We start from the raw sequence: 22,875 nt of genomic DNA on the forward strand, positions 1-22,875 counted from the left end.
CTATACTGAAGTCCATATAGATCACATCAATCTGCCCTCATCAATCCTCTTTGCTACTTCTTCAAAAAAACTCAATCAAGTTTATGAGACATGATTTCCCATGCACAAAGCCATGTTGACTATCCCTAATCAGTCCTTGCCTTTCCAAATACATGTACATCCTGTCCCTCAGGATTTCCTCCAACAACTTGCCCATCACCGACGTTAGGCTCACTGGTCCATAATTACCTGGCTTGTCCTTACCATCTTTCTTAAACAGTGGCATCACCTTAGCCAACCTGCAGTCTTCTGGCACTACACCGGTGACTCTCAATGATCAAGTATCTCAGCAAGGGGTCCAGCAATCACTTCTGTAGCTTCGCACAGTGTTCTAGGGTACACCTGATCAATCTTGGGGATCTATCCACTTTTATGCATTTCACGACATTCAGCACTTTCTCCTCTGTAATATGGAAAGATGTCACCATCTATTTCCCTACATTCAATGCCATCCATGTCCTTTTCCATTGTAAATACTAATGCAAAATACTCATTTAGTATCTCCCTCATTTTCTGCAGCTCCACACAAAGGCTACTTTCCTGATCATTGAGGGGCCCTATTCTCTCCCTAGTTACCCTTTTGTCCTTAATATATTTGTAAAAACCCTTTGGCAAATAGAGTTAAGGAGAATCCAAGGTTATCTCATGCCCCCTTTTTACCCTCCTGATTTCCCTCTTAAGAATACTCCGACTGCCTTGATACTCTCCTAAGGATTCACTCGATCTATCCTGTCTATACCTGACATATGCTTCCTTCTTTTCCTGAACTAAAACATCAATTTCTTTAGTCATCCAGCATTCCTATACCTACCAGCCTTTCCTTCCCCCCCCGCCCCCCCAACAGGTATATACTTTCTCTGGACTCTAGTTATCTCATTTCTGAAGGCTTCCCATTTTCCAGCTCTCCCTTTACCTGCAAACATCTGCACCCAGTCAGCTTTTGAAAGTTCTTGCCTAATACCGTCAAAATTGGCCTTTCTCACTAGCCATGTTTAAAAGTGGCTGGGCTTTAGGAAGTTAAGATAAACTAGAGAAAATCTCCACTTTCACTGAACCAGAAGTGTTATGAATGTGTGTGTATATAAAATGCATCCTTTGCCAGCATTTCTTATTTTTAAGATGGTGGAAACTGAGTACACCAAACTCCTATCCATTTCGGAGTCATTTACAATCGAGAAACAATAAGCAAGGTGAACCGAAAGGTTAGAGATCAGAATGTTAAAACAACAGCAAATAATGCCTCAAAATTAAATACACAATGATAATTAAGGTCACACCCGCAACCCAGCAGGAATATAAACCTAAGCTCACTGCATATCGACCTTTTCAAAGCAGTTCACGAAACAGGTGACTCAATAACATCGAATGGGGATTTTGCATCAACATTCACTGCAAAGTTTGTGCCCACCCTCCTGAACAGGGTGACATAGGAATATAGAGGCTTTGAGGTAAATTACAATTTTTTAAACTATTATTCACTCATGGCACATGGGCACCACCTGCAGGGCCCAGTGTTTATTGCCCAACTCATCCCTAGTTGCCGCCTTGGGAAGGCAGGGATGAGCTGCTTTCTTGAACTGCTGCAGTCCAGGTGCTGTAGACAGACACGCAATGCCCTGAGGGACAGAATTCCAGGATTTTGACCCAATGACACTGAAGGAACAATGTTATATTTCCAAGTCAGAACACTTGTAGAGGGTGGGTGTTCCCATGTATCTGCTGCACTTGTCCATCTAGATGGAAGTGGTTGTGGGTTTTGAAGGTGCTGCCTGAGGATCTTTGGTGTATTTCTACAGTGCATCTTGTAGATGGTACACACTGCTGCTACTGAGCATGGGTAGTAGAGGGAGTGGATGCATGTGGATGTGGTTCCAATCAAGCGGGGCTGCTTTGTCCCTCGATGTTGTCAAGCTTCTGGTGTGTTGTCCATCCAGGCAAGTGGGGAACATTCCATCCCACTGCTGACTTGAAACTGAGATAGTTGGAATGCCTCAATCAGTGAAGATTCTGATCATGTATATCCCTCTAAGGAATAAACTCATGAAGAATCAATATTGTTCTGTCTTCCTCAGATAGATCTCAGAAGGATCCCAGGGTTTACCCTACAAATTCCAAGCTGAATCATACCCATCGCACACAGATATATGGAAAGCCTTTGATTTTCCACCATTAATAATAATTCTCAGAGTATGTTCTCTTGTTTGAGAATCTCAAAGTTTGTAAACAAAATGAATAGTTGCCATTGTGTGTCCCTGTGTTCTTTACTGAATAGTACACGATCCAGCACAGCTCAAAACTAAAGGATTAAAAGAACAGATGGAAAGTTGTCTTCAACAGTAAACAGTCAGTCCCCAGGGGGCAAACACTATTGTTCCTGCTGAATTTCTTCAACAATTTCTGTGTTTCTTTTTATTTATGACATTCATTGCTTGAAGAAAGCTAATGGAATGCTGGCCTTTATATTGAGAGAACTGGAGTACAGGGATGCAGAAGGGATGCTGCAGTTATACAAAACCCTGGTTAGACCCCACTTGGAGCAGATCTGGGCACCACACCTGAGGAAGGATAGATTGGGCTGGGAGGGAGTACAGTGTAAGTTTACAAGAATGATACCTGGGCTCAAGGGTTGAGTTATGAGGAGATATTACACAAATTAAGCCTGTTCTGTCTAGAATTTACCGGGTTCATGGATGATCTAATCAAAGATATTAACAGGAAAAGACAGGGTATAGAAATTGAAAGTGTTTCCACTGGTCAGGGATCCTAGACTAGGGAGGGCATAGCCGGAGAATTTGGGTCAGACTGTTCAGGAGAGATGTTAGGAAGTACTACTATGTACAAGGCTGTGGAGCCTCCTGCGAAGCGCTTCTTTGATGTTTCTTCCGGTATTTATAGTGGTCTGTCCTTGCCGCTTCTGGGTGTCAGTTTCAGCTGTCCGCTGTAGTGGTTGGTATATGGGGTCCAGGTCGATGTGTCTGTTGATGGAATTTGTGGATGAATGCCATGCCTCTAGGAATTCCCTGGCTGTTTTCTGTCTGGCTTGCCCTATGATAGTAGTGTTTTCCCAGTCGAATTCATGTTGCTTGTTGTCTGCGTGTGTGGCTACTAGGGATAGCTGGTCGTGTCGTTTCGTGGCTAGTTGGTGTTCATGTATGCGGATTGTTAGCTGTCTTCCTGTTTGTCCTATATAGTGTTTTGTGCAGTCCTTGCATGGTATTTTATAAACTACATTAGTTTATAAAAATCTTCGCACAAACTTTGAGCGGTTAAGCAGGGTGCTGTCTCTTCCACTACCTCGTTTCCAGATGGGCATTCAGCTCTAGGACTAAACCAAACTGTTAGGCACTTTTCTGAGGCAGGAGTTGTTGTGTTCAGTAACAAACAGGACTCCCACCATACAGTCAGAGAGAGTGACAGAAGGTCAGCGAGGCAGGAGAAACAGAGAGAGAGAGAGACATAGGCATATAGAGAGACACAAGATCACAAGAGTCATCGAGATTAACCGACATAGAGTTAAAACAAGTCACGGACAATCAAACTGTTAGAGAGAGATAGATGTATAGAGACGGAGAGAGACCTCGCGGTCTGTACAAGTGCCTCACTGGGAGGGGGAATCTCTCCTGTCCCCCTCCACCCCCCCAATAACCACCATCCTGACCCTCGGGAACGGGACATGTTGACACAGTCCGCTCTCCCTCGGCGCTTTTCCTTCCCGCGTGGCCCCGGCGCCATTTGAGCTTCAGGCCCCGCCCCCTCAGGCCCCGCGCGAGATGGCGGTTAACGGCCGCCTCGTGCCCCAAGTGACCGTTAGCAGCTGCTTCAGGGGAAAGACTCTTTAAAGGGACAACCCTTTCAGGAGAGAGAAACAACAGGGCCGGCTCCGGGACTCGCCAAACTCAATCATAATCACAAATACACACACAGACAGAGAGGTGGGAGTGAGCAAGAAATTGTGCGGCGGCACATCAAGACCAAAGGCCACTCTCCCGAAGGACGGCTGTCCCGGACTCGAAACGTTGACCCCGCTTTCTCTCTGTCTGTCTCTGGACAGATGCTGCCAGGCCTGAAGCACAAACAAGGTCCTCGGGGGTGAGTCCGAGTTCAGGATCCTATTAAGGTTCGGTTGGCAGATGGGTGACAGTGTGGGAGGGTATGCAATGGGATTAGAAGAATAGAGGCGGAGATTGTTTCCTAAATGAGGAAAGGTTTCGGAAATCTGAAGCACGAAGGGACTTGGGAGTCCGAGTTCAGGATTCTCTTCAGGTTAACAGGCAGGTTCAGTTGGCAGTTAGGAAGGCAAATGTAATGTTAGCATTCATTTCGAGAGGTTAAGAATACAAGAGCAGGGATATACTGCGGAGGCTGTATAAGGCTCTGGTCAGGCCACATTGCAACGTCTGACCGCAATAGACACAGAGCAGAAACTGATAGGTGCAGATTCATACCTACACACATGTATACACATGGCAGAAAGTGACATGGACAGATTGATAACTACAGTCACACATTCTCATTGCAGCATCTGACAGCAATACTGATTGACAATCTCTTGTTCACATGACAGAATTGACAGGTAGAGACTGAAAATGACAGTCACATTCACATAGCAGAATCTGACAGACAGATCGATAACAGCACTCTCACATGCACATTGACAGAAATTGACAGGTATATGTTCATAAATGCATTCACTTATTAACAAACTACAACCTCACAGGGACAGGTTATTATTGACACTATCAAATTAACAGAGCAGAAACTGACAGGGATAGGTTGCTCAATAAATTCACACATTGACATTGTAGAGACTGACAAATACATATTTATAACTGTATTTTGACATTTACAAGAAGAGACTGACAGGTGCAAATTCTAGCTACATTTACATATCCACAAAACAGAGACGGACAGGAACAAATTGAGAAATACATTCAGATTGCAGAAATGGACAGTGCTCTCAGCTGCAGGGTTATGGGCTGATGCAGAAAGATGAGGATTAGATTAGATTACTTACAGTGTGGAAACTGTTTTGTGTTAAAAAGTCCACACCGACCCGCCGAAGCACAACCCACCCATACCTCTACATTTACCCCTTACCTAACACTACAGGCAATTTAGCATAGCCAATTCACCTGACCCGCACATCTTTGGACTGTGGGAGGAAACCAGAGCACCCGGAGGAAACCCACGCAGACACGGGGAGAACGTGCAAACTCCACACAGTCAGTCGCCTGAGTCGGGAATTGAACCCAGGTCTCTGGCGCTATGAGGCAGCAGTGCTAACCACCGTGCTGCCCTTAGAATGGCCATGTGGGTTGGAATAGACAAGATAGGCCAAATGGCCCTCTCATGTGCAATGTCATTTCAATGGATCTACAGTTCTATATCAATTTGTCGCTGTGAGTCACTGCTATTTGAATACCTAAGTAATTTAAGCAAGGCTTAGAAGGACAGAATGTGAGAGTGTAGCTTTTATTCACAATGTAGGAATTGATATGAATAGTTCAATACCTAAACTCATATTCACAGACCCACTTGCATTGGATAGTCCCATTCATGGAGCTGTACAGTTATCGGTTAGTTTCTGGACCTCAGTCAATTGGTATTGAATTAACAAAAAGAAAAAAATCACCAGACCTGGAGCGAAAATAGAATCAGACATGTCGTTCTGTTTGAATTCTTAGCTTTAAAAAAAAATCCTAATGATTATTAACAGAATGTTGCGTTGATCAGTTAAAGATTGTCAAACTTTTGGCTTTTGGTGATTTACAGGCAAATACTTGAAGAACCAAGACAATGTAATATTCCCTCAGTAAGAAGCCAAGTGTGACCAGCTGCTTCTAACAGACAGCAGGTATGTTACAACTGTCAGAGTGAAGAATATCATTTCCATTGTCAGAGCGGATTGGGTCAGCTATATGTTAAGCTCAGTTTGAGAGAGTTTCAAACAACTGAGAAAATATCAGTTTGTTTTATTTCTCACAGTTGACAGTGCACATGTCCAGTTTGAACAAATGTCATCATTCACTGTTCATTGACATTTGCACAATTTTGAAACTGTAAATTCTGAACTCTTATCCAAAATATACACTCAAGAACTGAATCAAATCTGTCTCAAATCACCCTCATAACAAGTGTCACATAACAAATATTTTCTGGATCTGTAGATTGTGAAGGAGAAAAAATGGCCTTTGCAGTGATATGTACTTCTTGTCAGATTTGGGAGTTCAAAGAGAGTTTAAGGGTGACTGCAGATTATATCTACCATAAATGCTGCTGGATGCGAATCTTATCAGATTGAGTGGATCGGTTGGAGAGACAGATAGAAGCGATGAGGAATTTGCAACAGCAACAGTATGTGATGGACGGCAGTGAAAGGAAGGGGGGAAAGTCTCAGATACAGTCACATTGTTGGGTTAACTCCAGGAAGGGTAAGGGAGGTCGGCACCTAGGGCGGGAGTCTTTTTTTGCATATACACATTTCAAACAGGTATGCTCTTTTGGAAAATGTAGTGGGTGATGGATTCTCAGGGAACATAGCACGAACTGCCAAGTTTCTGGTATTGAGACTGGCTCTAATGCAACGAGGGGTATGTCAGCTTCCAAGAGATCAATTGCGCTAGGAGACTGTGTAGTCTGAGGTACAGACAGACGTTTCTGTGCCCAGCAGAGAAAAAGCAGAATGGTGCGTTGTTTCTCTGGTGCCAGGATCAAGGATGTCCCAGAGAGGGTGCAGAATGTTTTCACAAGGGAGAGGGGCCAGCAGGAGGTCATTGTCCACATTGGAACCAATGACATTGGAAGGGAAAAGGTTGAGACTCTGAAGGGAGAATACAGAGAGGCAGAAATTTAAAAAGGAGTCCTCAAGAGTAGTAATATCTGGATTACTCCCAGTGCTATGAGCTAGTGAGGGTAAGAATAGGAGGTTGGAGCAGATTAATGCATGGCTGAGGAGCTGGTGTATGGGAGAAGGATTCACAGTTTTGGATCATTGGAGTCTCTTTTGGGGTAGAAGTGACCTATACAATAAAGATGGTTTGCACCTAAATTGGAAGGGGACTAATATACTGGCTGGGAAATTTGCTAGAACTGCTTGGTAGGATTTAAACTAGTAAGGTGGGGGGAGGGGGGCGGGGTGGGTGTGGGACCCAGGGAGATAGTGAGGAAAGAGATCGATCTGAGACGGGTACAGCTGAGAACAGAAGTGAGTCAAACAGTCAGGGCAGGCAGGGACAAGGTAGGACTAATAAATTAAACTGCTATTATTTCAATGCAAGGGGCCCAACAGGGAAGGCAGATGAACTCAAGGCATGGTTAGGAACATGGGACTGGGATATCATAGCAATTATGGAAACATGGCTCAGGGATGGGCAGGACTGGCAGCTTAATGTTCCAGGGTATATATGCTACAGGAAGGATAGAAGGGGAGACAAGAGAGTAGGGGTGTGGCATTTTTGATGAGGGATAGCATTACGCTGTGCTGAGGGAGGATATTCCTGGAAATACATCCAGTGAAGTTATTTGGGTAGAACTGAGAAATAAGAAAGTGATGATCACCTTATAGACCCCCCAATAGTCAGAGGGAAATTGAGAACAAACTTGTAAGGAGATCTCCGCTATCTGTAAGAATTATAGGGTAGTTATGGTCAGGGATTTTAACTTTCCAAACATCGACTGTGACTGCCATAGTGTTAAAGGTTTAGATGGAGAGGAATTTCTTAAGTGCATACAAGACAATTTTCTGATTCAGTATGTGGATGTACCTACTAGAGAAGGTGCAAAACTTGACCTACTCTTGGGAAATAAGGCAGGGCAGTTGACTGAGGTGCCAATGGGGGAGCACTTTGGGACCAGCGACCATAATTCTATTAGTTTTAAAATAGTGATGGAAAAGGATAGACCAGATCTCAAAGTTGAAGTATTGGAGAAAGGCCAATTTTGACGGTATTAGGCAAGAACTTTTGAAAGCTGATTGGAGGCAGATGTTTGCAGGTAAATGGGAAGCCTTCAGAAATGAGATAACAAGAATCCAGAGAAAGTATATTCCGGTCAGGTGAAAGGGAAGGCTGGTAAGTATAGGGAATGCTGAATGACTAAAGAAATTGAGGGTTTGGTTAAGAAAAAGAAGGAAGCAAATGTCAGGTATAGACAGAATAGATCGAGTGAATTCTTAGAACAGTAAAAAGAAAGTAGGGGTGTACTAAAGAGGGAAATCAGGAGGGCAAAACAGGGACATGAGATAGCTTTGGCAAATAAATTAAGGAGAATCCAAAGGACTTTTTACAAAAATATTAAGGACAAAAGGGTAACTAGGGACAGAATAGGGCCCCTCAAAGATCAGCAAGGCAGCCTTTGTGTGGAGCCACAGAAAAATGGGGTGATACTAAATGAATATTTTGCATCAGTATATACTGTGGAAAAGGATATGGAAGATACAGACTGTAGGGAAATAGATGGTGACATCTTGCAAAATGTCCAGTTTACAGAGGAGGAAGTGCTGGATGTCTTGAAATGGTTAAAAGTGGATAAATCCCCGGGTCCTGATCAGGTGTAACCGAGAACTCTGTGGGAAGCTAGAAAAGTGATTGTTGGGCCTCTTGCTGAGATATTTGTATCATCGATAGTCCCAGGTGAGGTGCCAGAAGACTGGAGGTTGGCAAACGTGGTGCCACTGTTTAAGAAGGGTGGTAAAGACAAGCCAGGGAATTATAGACCGGTGAGCCTGACCTCGGTGGTGGGCAAGTTGTTGGAGGGAATCCTGAGGGACAGGATGTACATGTATTTGGAAAGACAGGACTGATTTAGGATAGTCAACATGGCTTTGTGCATGGGAAATCATGTTTCACAAACTTGATTGAGTTTTTTGAAGAAGTAACAAAGAAGATTGATGAGGGCAGAGCAGTTGATGTGATCTATATGTGATCTTCAGTAAGGCGTTGGACAAGGTTCCCCATGGGAGACTGATCAGCAAGGTTAGATCTCATGGAATACAGGAAGAACTAGCCATTTGGATACAGAACTGGCTCAAAGATAGAAGACAGAGGGTGGTGATGGAGGGTTGCTTTTCAGACTGGAGGCCTGTGACCAGTGGAGTGCCACAAGGATCGGTGCTGGGCCCTCTGCTTTTTGTTATTTACATAAATTATTTGGATGCGAGCATAAGAGGTACGGTTAGTAAGTTTGCAGGTGACACCAAAATTGGAAGTGTAGTGGACAGCGAAGAGGGTTACCTCAGATTACAGCAGATCTGGACCAGATGGGCCAATGGGCTGAGAAGTGGCAGATGGAGTTTAATTCAGATAAATGTGAGGTGCTGCATTTTGGGAAAGCAAATCTTAGCAGGACTTATGCACTTAATGGTAAGGTCCTGGGGAGTGTTGCTGAACGAAGAGACCTTGAAGTGCAGGTTCATAGCTCCTTGAAAGTGGAGTCGCAGGTAGATAGGATAGTGAAGAAAGTGTTTGGTATGATTTCCTTTATTGGTCAGAGTATTGAGTACCGTAGTTGTGAAGTCATTTTGTGGCTGTACAGGACATTGGTCAGGCCACTGTTGGAATATTGCATGAAATTCTGCTCGCCTTCCTATCGGAAAGATGTTGTGAAACTAGAAAGGGTTCAGAAAAGATTTACAAGGATGTTGCCAGGGTTGGAGGATCTGAGCTACAGGGAGAGGCTGAACAGGCTGGGGCTGTTTTCCCTGGAGCACCGGAGACTGAGGGGTGAACTTATAGAGGTTTACAAAATTATGACGGGCATGGATAGGATAAATAGACAAAGTCTTTTCCCTGGGGTCGGGGAGTCCAGAACTAGAGGGCGTAGGTTTAGGGTGAGAGGGAAAAGATATAAAAGAGACGAAAGGGGCAACTTTTTCATGCAGAGGGTGGTACGTGTATGGAATGTGCTGCCAGAGGATGTGGTGGAGGCTGGTACAATTGCAACATTTAAGAGGCATTTGGATGGGTATATGAAAAGGAAGAGTTTGGAGGGATATGGGCTGGGTGCTGGCAGGTGGGACTAGATTGGGTTGGGATATCTGGTCGGCATTGACAGGTTGGACCATGCTGTACATCTCTATGACTATGACTCTATGACTATCTATGAATCACACCCTCACAGAGAATATGAGTGGCTGCTGGAGAGTTACATCCCTTTGCCAGATAGAAACTGACAAGCTTGCATTGATACCTTTGTTTAAAAAGTGAGGTCTGCAGATGCTGGCGATCAGAGCTGAAAATGTGTTGCTGGTTAAAGCACAGCAGGTTAGGCAGCATCCAAGGAACAGGATATTCGACGTTTCGGGCCAGAACCTGATGAAGGGCTCTGGCCCGAAACGTCGAATTTCCTGTTCCTTGGATGCTGCCTAACCTGCTGTGCTTTAACCAGCAACACGTTTTCAGCTTTGATACCTTTGTTCACTTGTTCACTTTGCAGAAACAAGCACAACAACATTGATGATGACATGCGATTGACAGGGCAGTTAGTTACAAACACGCGCACGCACACACCCTTCCTCTACCTAGCAGGCACTCAGATGTTCACATGACAGAAAGTGACACACACTCTCTTATTTTCATTGCACATAGCAACAGGAACGGGTTGACAACTGCACTTCCCTATTCAGATATCAGAAAGTATCAGACACAGATAAATAATTGTACTCAAATGTTCATCCAATCGGAAATGGATATTTCAGATCAATAATCAAACTCAACTACTGTCAGGTAGAGACTGAAGGTTACACGCTCATTTGCAGAGATAAAGAAAAACTGAAAGGTACGTTATGATGACTAAAATTACATTCATATATTGGAAACTGGCGCGGACAGATTGATAAATCCACTCAAGCTTTTATACTATGGTAACTCTCCGAGAAAGATTAATAAGTGCACTCCCATATTCACAATGCAGAAACTGTCAGGAACTAGTTGATAACACTCCATGTCACAGAACGTGAACTGACAGTTACAATTTGATAACGATTCACAGAAAAAAATCTGACAGCCATATATTGACAGTCTCTCTTTTACACCTAGCAGAAATTGACAGATACAGATTGATAACTAAACTCACATTCACACAGCAGAAACCGAGAGAGTATAACAACAGTCACACGCTTGAATTGCAATAACTGAAAGAGAGACATTAATGACAACATTTACATGTTCATGTGACAAGAATGGGCAGGTACAGGTTGATAAATGATTTTTCATATTCTCAATGCAGGAAGTGAGAGATGGAGACTGTGTGATGAGACTGTGGATTTAGGAGGTTTATTTTGTCCTTTTGTTCTTGATGAGCAAATTTAAGGCAGAGAATCCGAGCCACTAGAGCAAACAATTTGAGGCCTGTTGGGTATTTTGACGGTAACCTTAAGACTCATCAACAAAAATACTTCATGTTTGAGAAGGACACCTTGTGTTTATTGTTTTTTGGAGAAATTTAAGAACAACAATTACAAACTCTTTAGATAAAGCTTATTATCACAGTCATTCAATTTGCAAATTACATACATGGCAGGATGACAGAAACTAATTGCCAAGGTATTGTTGCAACTTTGATGAGAAAAGATGGAAGTGTTTCATAACAGGAAAAGGTGGACAGTTGTGGTGAGTGTTTGTATGCTTAGTCAATCAAATGTATATGTATGGTGTCCTAATTAGTATTAGGCTAAAGAATTTTAAAAATTAGGTCATCCCTGTATATTAATTGGTTCTTTTTAAGAGGGGTGGAATTTTTGATGATATTGTGGCTTTAAGATGTTCATTTTATCCTTTCTTTCTTGTTGAAGAGAGGTTTTATTGCAGGAGTGTGGAGGAGTCTACCAGAGCTACTAGAGTAAACAGTTTGAGACTCTTTTTAAAGTTGGAACAACAAAAGCAGCCTGAATTGGTGTGGTCAAGCTCTCACAGAATAACATTTTTAGTTTTGGCTTTCAGCAAAACTGCTGGCATCCTGAAGATGGGAAAGCTAGTTTTCCCCTCTCAGCTACAGTCAGAAGCTACAGATTCTATTTTTGCTACTGGAGTCGTATGTGAGTCATATTTTATTGAATTTGTCTGTCGCCAAGGATGTTTATGGGATATTACTGTATTGGAACAGTTAATTAGGAAGAGTTACTGTATCCATTACTCTGTTAAGTATTCCAATAGAGTTAAGTTATTCCAATTCCTTCTTTATTGTGTTGTATGTTACCTATTGTGGACATGACAAAATACTCCTTTTAAAACAACACTATCACTCTCAATGATTGGTACACTCATATTCACATAACAGAAATGGACTGGTACAGATAGATAACTACACTGCCATATTCGCACCACATTAGAGCAAGATTGGCACTATTGTAATGAGGGGTATGTCAGGTTCTAAGCGATCAATTGTGATAGTGGGCTCTCTACGCAGAGCCAGCAGTGAAAAATCAGAATGGTGTATTGCCTCCAATGGCGCCAGGATAAAGGATATTTCAAGGAGGGTGCAGAATACTCTCAGAAGAGGGGCCAGCAGGAAGTCATTGTACACATAGGAACTAACAACATAGAAAGGAAAGAGGATGAGATTCTGAAGGGAAAATACAGAAAGTTAGGCAGGAATTTAAGAAGGAAGTCCTCGAAGGTACTAATATCTGGATAGGTTCTGGTGCTCTGAGCTAGTGAGTGTAGTAATTGGAGGATAGAACAGATGAATGTGTGATTTGAGGAGCTGGTACAAAGATGATGGGTTCACGTTTTAGGATCTTTGGATTCTCTCGTGGGATAGAAGTGACCTGTACAAGAAGGGACAGATTTCACCTGAATTGGAAAAGGACTAATATAATGGCAGGACTAATGTTAGAGCTGCTTGGAAGGTTTAAACTAGTAAGGTGGGGGACCCAGGGAAATAGTGAGGAAACAGATTAATGTGAGACTGGTATAGATGGGAAAAGGAGCAAGCCAAACAGCCAGGGCAGGCAGGAACAAAGCAAAGAATAAGGTAGGACTGAAGTGTTCCCCAACTGTGACTCGGCCAACATTGTCTATCTCATACGCTGCAGGCAAGGATGCCCTGAGGCTTGTTACATTGGCAAGACTGAGCAGACACTATGACAATGGATGAATGGACACCATACAACAATCACCAGGCAAGGGTGTTCTCTTCCAGTCAGGGAACACTTCAGCTGTCCAGAATATATGGCCGAGAACAGGCTGATAGCCAATTTCGGGGATGGCCTCAACCGGGACCTTGGGTTCATGTCACACTACAGGTGACCCCAATGCACTATACATTCTGTCACACACACACACACAGACCCCTCACCACTCCCCCCCCCCATGCACACATGCATCCCCCCACACTCTCACATTCCTACATACTCTCACGCTAACACAGACCCTCTCTCATTTACAAACTCAATCTTATATGCACACACATACATCTCCCACACTCACCCATGCATGCACCCTCTCACAGGGTTATACCCCATCACACTTACATACTACTTTACCAAGCTTACACACGCACACACTCTTTCTCACTGTCTCTCTCTCTCTCTCTTGCAAGCACACACATATAAGTTTATGTGGTGAATCTGTATTTGCAGAATTTTATTTTGTTCAAAAAGATGCATAACCTACGGTTAATCCATGTAAGATTCTTGTAAATCCCACTTTACAAATGGAACCAGTCTGACTCCAGATTGGGACACAGACAGACTTTAACCTCACACCTTTAAAGCATTGCCTGAGCAGAGATGACATATTTTCTTCGAACACCTGAAGTTATCTTGAGAATGTGACCATGACTTGAGAGGAATTCTGGGGATTAAGTGACCAAAACTAGAAAAGCCCTTTTAAAAGATGAAACACTTAATCTAAGTTCGTTTAATATATTTCAGCTGCATGATACTGTAACCTTTTGCTATAAATTCTATGTTTTATGGTCCTGCTTCACAACCACCTGATGAAGAAGCAGCACTATGAAAGCCAGTGCTTCCAAATAAATCTGTTGGACTATAATCTGGTGATGTGAGTTTTAACTCTGAAGATTCACATTGAGTTCCTAACTAATCATTCATAGTGAGGTTAACATTCCTGCAAACTACCCAATCAGGAATCAGGCTTCCCTCCCCACCCCCCCCCCCCCCCCCCACCCCCCCACCCCCATCCTTCGTTAGCATTGTGACGCCTTCACTGTATCAAAAGCGAGCTCCGAGCCCACATTCACTTATTGTGTTTTTGAAATTGAGCGGGACGATGGAGAGGAAAAGGAAGCGCAGCAACCCTCCAAGAAGGGCGCTAAGAAAGCTGTGTAAAGGGCGGCAAGAGGAGGAAAAAGTCCAGGAAATAAAGTTAGTCCATCCACATCTACAAAGTGATGAAGCACGTTCACCCCGACACCTGCATCTCCTCCATGGCCATGAGCATCATGAACTCATTCGTCAACGATATTTTGAGCGCATCGCGGGGAAGCATTCCCCCTGGCCCATTACAACAAGCGCAGCCCCATCACCCCTCGGGAGATCCAGACCGCCGTGCGGCTGCTGCTGCCCGGGGAGATGGCCAAACACGCCGTGTCGGCCAAGTACACCAGCTCCAAGTGAAGGTCTGCATTGAACTGAAACAAACACACACCCACAACCCAAAGGCTCTTTTAAGAGCCACCTGTATTTCCCCCGAAACCATTATGTTTCTGGGTAAATACAGTTAATGTCTCTATGGTATTTGTGTTTTACAAATGTTCTGCAAATGAATGAGTGATCGCTGACCCGATGTGTGCCTTATTCTCTGATGTGTTCTTATATATTATGTCAAGACGTAAGAACACTCACGTTAAAATCCACCTGATTTATACAGTTCCACATTCCCCTTGAACTCATGCAGGCTGAGCCTCCAGCCGGGGCGAGTACAGGTTTTGCCTGGGCCAGTCCAGACAGCAAGATGCTCTTCTTCGAGAAAACAAAACAAAGAATGTGGATGCTGTCTGAACCAAGCAAAGCCGCAAACTGATGTAGTAGTTCAGCAGTTTTGACAGCACCTGTGGAGAGCGAAACAGTGTTTATGGTTTAGGTCCAGTGACTCTTCTTCATACTCTCCCTAAGTGCCTTTGAACTGAACATTTTGTCAATGAACCCATCTCTGAACAGTCTCAAACTGAGCATCCATCCAACAGGGGGCAGTTTACATTCCTTTGGAGTCAGGCTCCCATAACGGAAAAACTTCGTCCCCTGGTCAAAACTTTTACTGTGTGGGTATCGGAAATTCTGCAATGTCCCAAAGCATTTTACACTTCGCCACAGCATTCTCCCATATATAGGAAGGTGACAGTGCTGTGGATTGGATGTGTGTGTATCGCAGTGACGGCTGAGGAAAGGTCCTTGTTACAGGACCCTGGGAAAACTCTCCGACTCCACCCACTCTTGCCCAGATAATGATGGTGGGATTTTCTGCATCCACAAGAGGGCAGACAGACCCTCATTGTAATAATGGGAAACCATGCAGATTCAGGTGGATATTCAAAAAGCCAAACCTGTGCAATGAAAATTTGTTTTATTCTCAAACACCCAATCAGATAACAGTGTGTAAACCTTGCATTGAAAAGCTACATTGAATATCCAATGACCTGCCAGGAACCTATCAACCTTTTGGCACTGACGTTCTATCCTTGAGCAGTCATTGCTGCCTCATGATTATCTGATCTGCTGCGACCTTTGGTCTTTCCAGCATCAAACAAGCTGTGAACAGTTTGACTGGCTGTATCAATCCTCCAGTCAGTGAGGCACTGCTGAAGACTGGCTAAGCATTTGGAACATTCATAATAGAGTCCACAGCCCAGTAACACTTTCTCCTTTTCTTTTATTCATCCTCTGATGGTGTGATGCTCATTTAGCGCTGACCCTCTGATGATGCGGTGCTCCCTCAGCACTGACCCGCCAACAGTGCGGCATTCCCTCATCACTGACCCCATGACAGTTTGGCACTGCCTCAGCCCTGACTCTCCGATGATGTGACACTCGCACAGTGCTGAATAGCAGTGTTTGCTGTCTATCCTCAGTTGCCCTTTCTGAGGGCAATTAAGTGTCATGGAACTGGAGTCATGCAGAGCAATGTCCTGTATAATCTGCATCGCTGAGGGTTTGAGGAAGTGAAGGGATTGCATTATACCAAGTCTAGATTCTAGGGCTGAGAATTTGCTGCTGTGCTGGAGAAAGAGATGGAGGAGGGTAATGTCACTAAGAATGCTCGATCGGGTGAAGATGGCTGTTGGTTGATTGGGGGAGGCGGTGGGGTGGAGGGGGACATGAATGGACAAGATGAGGTTCCTCAGTAAGTGATGAGTGACTCTCGGTGATTGTCACTGATGGACCTGTTCAAATCCTAATGTTGAAATTGGCTTCAATTCCACCAGCACTGCTGTACCTTTCAAGGTGATATCTCAGAAAACAGCCCCTCCTCAATTAAGCCGGTTTTATTTCAAAATAGTGTTTTCATCAGCAAGTTCCTCAGGAAATGAAACATTCATCCATTTCTGGAGAAACTTAACCTGACAGCAGTATTCAAGTAATTAATTATACCAACATGAAAATAATGGCCATGCACACTGCTGCATGACATCACATAAAAGATGTCAGCTCCCAGAGTGCAGCAATGCCTCAGTACAAAATCTCTGACAGTGCAGCAGTCCCTCAGTATTGACCCTATATCTGAGCTGCACTCTCTCAACACTGACCCTCCAATGGTGCATCACTCCCTCAGTTCTGATCCTCCAGTGTGGCACTCCCTCAGCACTGACCCTCAGACAGTGCGGTGCTCCCTCAGCACTGGCCCTCCGACAGTGAGGCACCCTCTCAGTACTGACATTATGACGGCGCGGCACTCCCTCAATACTGACCCTCTAGTGCGGCACTCCCTGAGCACTGACCCTCCGACGGTACAGCACCTCCTCAGCACTGACCCTGTGACAGTGAGGCACTGCCTCAGTATTGACCTTAGGCTGTTGCGGCACTCCCTCAGTCCTGACCCTCCGACAGTGCGGCACTCCCTCAGCTCTGACCCTCTGACAGAACACCACTTCCTCATCACTGACCCTCCGTCAATCCCACACTCCTCAGATGCACGGAGCAATGGCCTATAAAATCTGCATCTCTGATAGTCTGAACAAGTGAAGGGGCTGCATTATTCCTCGTGCTGATTGCAAGCCTGGGAAGTTGGGGCCATGCGGGAGAAAGTGACTGAGGAGGGTAATGTCACTAAGAAGACTTGATTGGATGAAAGCGGCTACTGGCTGACTGTGGAGGGGAGACGATTAAACAAGATGAGATTACTCAGTCACTGTCACTGACAGTTTCCAATGTATTCAAACACCAGTAAATACATGAATACAGTTAGTCCATTGCGAACTCAGAATTTCTGACATAGCTTGCCACAATGTAGTATTCATATGCGTACAACAATCAAACAATTTTTTGTGCACTACCCAGGCCCTGGTACCCTTTGTGGAAGACACATTGGTCACACAATGTGTCTTTCACAAAGGAACAAAATGGGTGGGACTAATTTGGTAGTTCATAAACCCACAGGAAATGGAAACAAGGTAGGATCATGGCTGAGCTGACATTCCTGACGTCCACTTTCCTGCCCTTTCCCCTGATTTCCCCAAATAATCAAGAATCTGTCTCTATCTTCAATATACGCATGATCTCTGCCTCCCCCCCTTTCACACACAAACACACGCACACAACCGCTGTCTCTGGCAAGGAGTTACATCGACTCACAACCCCTGAGGGAAGAACAGAACAATACCCTGACCAATTAATATTGTGTAAACTGAAAGAATATCCGCCATGTGAAGTTACTCAGCATTATTGGCTGCATTCTCTATTGCAACACCTCTGCAAGGCATAATCCACTTGGTAAGCAATCAACACTCTCCTCTCCTCCAGGAGGAATATTGTATTTTTTTTCAAAATTGCCCTCAAGAGTGCATGAGGATTGTGTTCGAGGATGTGTGAAATTTATTTGGAAACACTGAGACATTTTTGCTGTAGAAAATCGCTGGTGTTAATACCTGCGTTACAATTACAAAGAAAAATCAGCAACACAGAAGGTAAGGGTTGGAGTAGGCCATTTTAACCGCTCGAGACAGCTTCAGCATTCAATAGGATTGTGGCTGATCATTGAGTGCAATAACCCAATTCTGCACCCCGCTGCCCCGTCACCACTGCATCCCTCAGTCCTTTCAGGCTCAAGAGTATATCTACCCCCTTCCTGAAAATACAATGGTTTGGCCTCAGCTCCTTTCTGTGTCAGTGAATCTCACAGGCTCGAAGAAATGGCTCCTCAGTTCTAAAAATAATATCCCTTATCCTTAAACTTTAATTCCTGTTTCTGGAATCCTGTGGATTTTTTGGAACATCTTTCCTGCTTCCAACCTGTCAAACCTGAAGAAGGACTTATGCCCGAAACATCGATTCTCCTGTTCCTTTGATGCTGCCTGACCTGCTGCGCTTTTCCAGCAACACATTTTTAAGCTCCAACCTGTCAAAGTCCTGTTTGAATATTTGTAGATCTCTGAGATTCCTCCCACTCCACAGCAACTTCTCCTTCATTTAAACTCCAGCAAATATAATCTGAACTCCTTCGTACGTCAGTCCTGCCATTTCAGGAATCAATCTGGTAAACCTTCACTGCATGGTCTCTAGAGCAAGAACATCCTTCCTCAGATAAGGAGACCAAGATTGTACTGAATCTTCCAACTGTGGCTTCAGCAACGCACTGTACTCTGTACAACTCCAGCAAGGCATCCCTGCTCCTGTAATCTAATCCTCTCACTAGGAAGGTCAATGTGCAATTTCTTTACTGTCACACGCATCTGCACCTGGGCAGGACTTATACAGGCAATGGTAGGATTCTGGGGAGTATTCCTGAACAAAGAGACCTCGGGATTTAGGTGCATACTTCCTTGAAAGTGGAGTTGTACATTGACAGGGTGGTAAAGAAGTCATTTACCACACCTGCGCCAACACAACTCACAGGATAAACGTCCCTCTATTTACTTCCTTTCCATGTATTCTTTAGCACCAAGGTGACCTTCATCGGAGTGTATAAAATCATGAGTGTCATGGATAGGGTTAAGAGTCAAAGTCTTTCTCCTTGGGTAGGGAGTCTGAAACTAGAGGGCAAGAGTTAAAGGTGAAAGGGGAAAAATTTAAATTCCACCGAAAAGACTACTTTTTCATGCAGAGTGTGGTGACTGTTTGGAATGAGATGCAAGAGGAAGTCTTGGATGTGGTTACAATTATCTTATTTCAAAGGCTTCTGGATGGGTGCATGAATAGAAAGAATTTAGGGGAATTGGGCCAAATGCCAGAAAATAGGATGAGATCAGTTTAGGATATTTGGTCAGCGGGTCTGTTTCTGTGCCATACAACTTTATGACTCTATCTGCATACTTACTTTAAACAGCAGGTGTGCAAGGGACATCCAAATCTGGTTTAAAATCGCCCTTTCTCATATTTAGATTTTATTGTCATGTCTACTCAAGTACTGAAATACAGTGAAATGTGTATAATATCACTTCACAAGGTTCCATCTTAGGTATAAGTACCTAGGTACAGAATCATAATAGCAGGGTAAAACAAAAGAACAAAGTTAAAAGTTAAATGTTACAGTAATTCTTTGTATTAAGTAGAAAAATGAAGAAATAAAGCAAAAACTCAAATATTGCAGTCTTTCGAAAGTGTTTAGCCACCTTGGGACTACACTTGCTACAAGGGCTTGGTCTCCTCATCTTTGCCATGTTTTGCCGACACAGACTATTCCAGGAGAGCCCATGCTGCGTCGATCACACTGCCGTTGAAGCAACTGCTGTTCCTGGTGATCTACCTGGAGTATGGATTCAGGCCTAACACATTGCTGCAGTTATCTGTCACCAACCACAGATGCTGTCTTCTCCATCGACTGCAGATGTTCCCTGCTTTTGAAAGGCAATGCCAATGCTGCCACCTTGAGTCCTGCACTCGACCCACCGATGTCAAAGACAGCCACATTGGTGCCAGTACTTAAAGCTTGGAGCTTGTGCTGGTGCATTTTAATCTATTTTTTCCCTCTCTCTACTGCAGATGATATGGTTATTATAGAAATGTTGTGATGTTGCCTTAGGAAGGATGACATATGTGAAATATTGCATGGTGCCCTTGCATTTAAAAAAAAGAATGTTTCCAGACGCAGTTCTGCCTATTGCACAGATAGGAGTGAGATTCAGTTCTAAAAACGTATTGATACCCACCCATCTGAAATACTAATATGGCTTTACTTTCTTGCATGTTTTCTCTTCTTATTTCCATTGAGCCAAGCAATTGCAACATTGCTTTCACACATCTTGTCAAAACAAAAGCACTCCACTGACTGTTGTGCAAGTCTGTGAAAAGATTAGAAAAAAGATATAAAGAGAGATGTTGAAAAAAACAAGTAGCATGCAAATTCTTGCAGTTTGTCAGTGCAATTCACACATTCTGTGGGGAGAGAGACACTTGGAGAGGCTGCCAGCTTCAGGACTGTTTTTTCTCCTGGAAAGAATTGACACCTATTCTTTCTTTTGTCGTACGGTGTTATGTGCAAATATTAGCTGGATTCTCCTGTTCCACCAAAATAGTAAGTAACTCACCAAACGGTTTATTAAATGTCTAAATTCTGGCACAAATTCAGTGGGAAGCGTTGTCAGTTGGAATGGCATTTCAATATAATTACTGTATTCTGCTGTTGTCTAATTCGGACTTTTTCTACACATAGGTTAAGAGTTAATGTTTGTGATTGGAACTTTCTTTTAATGTTAAATCTCACTGGAGTAACTCCATTCTTAACACTATGTTCAGTGACAAATCCTTGCAACTAATAATTGGTATCCCCCCCCCCCCCCCACCCCAATGGGATGATGTCTGAAAGGTGGTCATACACATTAAACCAGGGCACAGCAGTTATAGCGTTCATCAAATGGTGCAATTTTGATGAATGTGTACTCCTTTGTGGCACTCTCTTAAACAATGGTGTCTTTACGGCAGCATTGTTTAATACGATGTTCAAAATTTAAGCAGGAAATATTTTATCTGGTCTGTCTGTCTATTCTTTAATCTCTCCTACCCAATCTATCTTTCCTCACACACATATTTCTTCACTTAGACTCCAATTTACTTGGAGTTTACATCAATAAATAGAGTTGCTAATGCAACTTTTCCAGGCCAGCAGTTAATATAAAAACGTCCTGAAACTGTCATTTACAGAAACAAATATTGGTCAGATATTCTTACTGGACATACTTGCTTCGATGAGGCTTGACTCAGTCATTGCTAATCTTCACTCCCTCCCTGAGACAAAAGACATTTTGGGCTAATCTTAGCCACTACATTTTCATCTCCCATGCATTGATTTAGAGAACAAACCTTTGAGCTAACAAGTCTATAAATTGTACATTTCTGAGAAGAGTTTCATGATTACGGTGCCAGCAAGTCTGACTAAGACTCGGGCAAAGTGGGGCACCCGCCTTCACCACACCCTTTAAATCATTTAAGATAGCTTTTGCCAAGCCCAGCATAGTTAGTCATTTTACATCAAATTTGGACAGTTTGCTATTGTTTTTAAAATGAAAAAGGGCAACAATTCCCGCTGTTAGCAGCAGGCAGGTAGGCAGGCAGGGACCCCTCCCCCACCCCTTCCCGCAGCAGCAGAGACGGCCGCGGCTGCTTCAGGGGATTTACCTGCAGAGGCGAGCCTGATCTCTGGGATCAAGAGAAGATTGACGCCTTTATTAACGAGTCTAGGTCCAGGTGGGAATCGTTCTTGGTCATGCTGCAGAAGATGACGGACAAATCAAAAAAACTTGAACAGTGAGTTGGAGGGGCGGAGCAACGGGCCCCGGCCTCGGAGACTGCTGCTGAGTCGTCCGTGGGTCAAGTCCGGGCTCTCGAACAGTGAATCTGGACCTTGGAGGAGCAATCGATGACCTGGACAATTGGGGCCGTCGAAAAAATATTCAGTTACTGTGCCTTTACGAACAGGAAGAGGAAGGCCAGCTTGTAGACTTTCTAGAGCGATGGCTCCCACAGATATTAAAGTTGGAGTCAGGACCGTGCTGGATGCGGGTGGAGTGGGCCCACCGGGTTGCTGTACGCAGGCCCTGATCGGACCAGCACCCCCACCCGGTTCTATTCCGACTCCAATGTTATAGTGAAAAATAAATGCTCCTGGAAGCCTCCAGAGTCCTGGGGAAAGATCCCCATGCCATATGCATAAGGGTTCCAGGATAACCTTATTTCAGGACTTCGCTCCAGCCATGGTCCACAAGAGGAGGGTATTTGATGAGGCAAAGAAGCATCTAAGAGACCTCAATATTCAATACTCCATGCGTTACCCGGCAACATTGCGTTTCAGCCACGAAGGTTCTGTATATATCTGTGGAAAAGCTAAAGAAGTCTTGGACTCTCTTAAATAGACTGTGGGACTTAAATCGTATGGATAATGATTTTATTTTGCCCCAATCCCTTGTTTACCTTTTTCCCTTCATCTGTTTTCCATTATCTTTCCCTGGGGGTGGGGGTGGGGTGGGGCTTGTTCTTTACTCTCTCTTTGGTTTCTTTTTTACAGGTGTGCGGCTAATTTGATTTGTGTGTGGGGGCGTTTGTTTTGTATTACCTTTCTTTAGAGCGGGATTTTCTTCTTTTGTCATTTAAATAGTTACCTAACACTTGCTGGGATTGTAACTTTGTAGTTTTATATATTTATATTTTGTATTATGCTTCCTAAATGCACCTAGGCGTTGGTGTTGTGGGTTGGGGGAGGGGGGGGTGCGGGGGTCACTCACTTCTAACTT

General features: G+C 43.8%; 1 pseudogene; it reads right to left on the reverse strand.

Annotated features, from left to right (window-relative positions):
* The window catches only part of LOC132837120 (histone H2B-like), a 346,828-nt pseudogene that overhangs the window by 61,316 nt on the left and 262,637 nt on the right, over positions 1-22,875 (reverse strand).

Source organism: Hemiscyllium ocellatum, chromosome 49 (genome assembly GCF_020745735.1).
Source record: "Hemiscyllium ocellatum isolate sHemOce1 chromosome 49, sHemOce1.pat.X.cur, whole genome shotgun sequence".
NCBI classification, from domain to species: Eukaryota; Metazoa; Chordata; class Chondrichthyes; order Orectolobiformes; family Hemiscylliidae; genus Hemiscyllium; species Hemiscyllium ocellatum.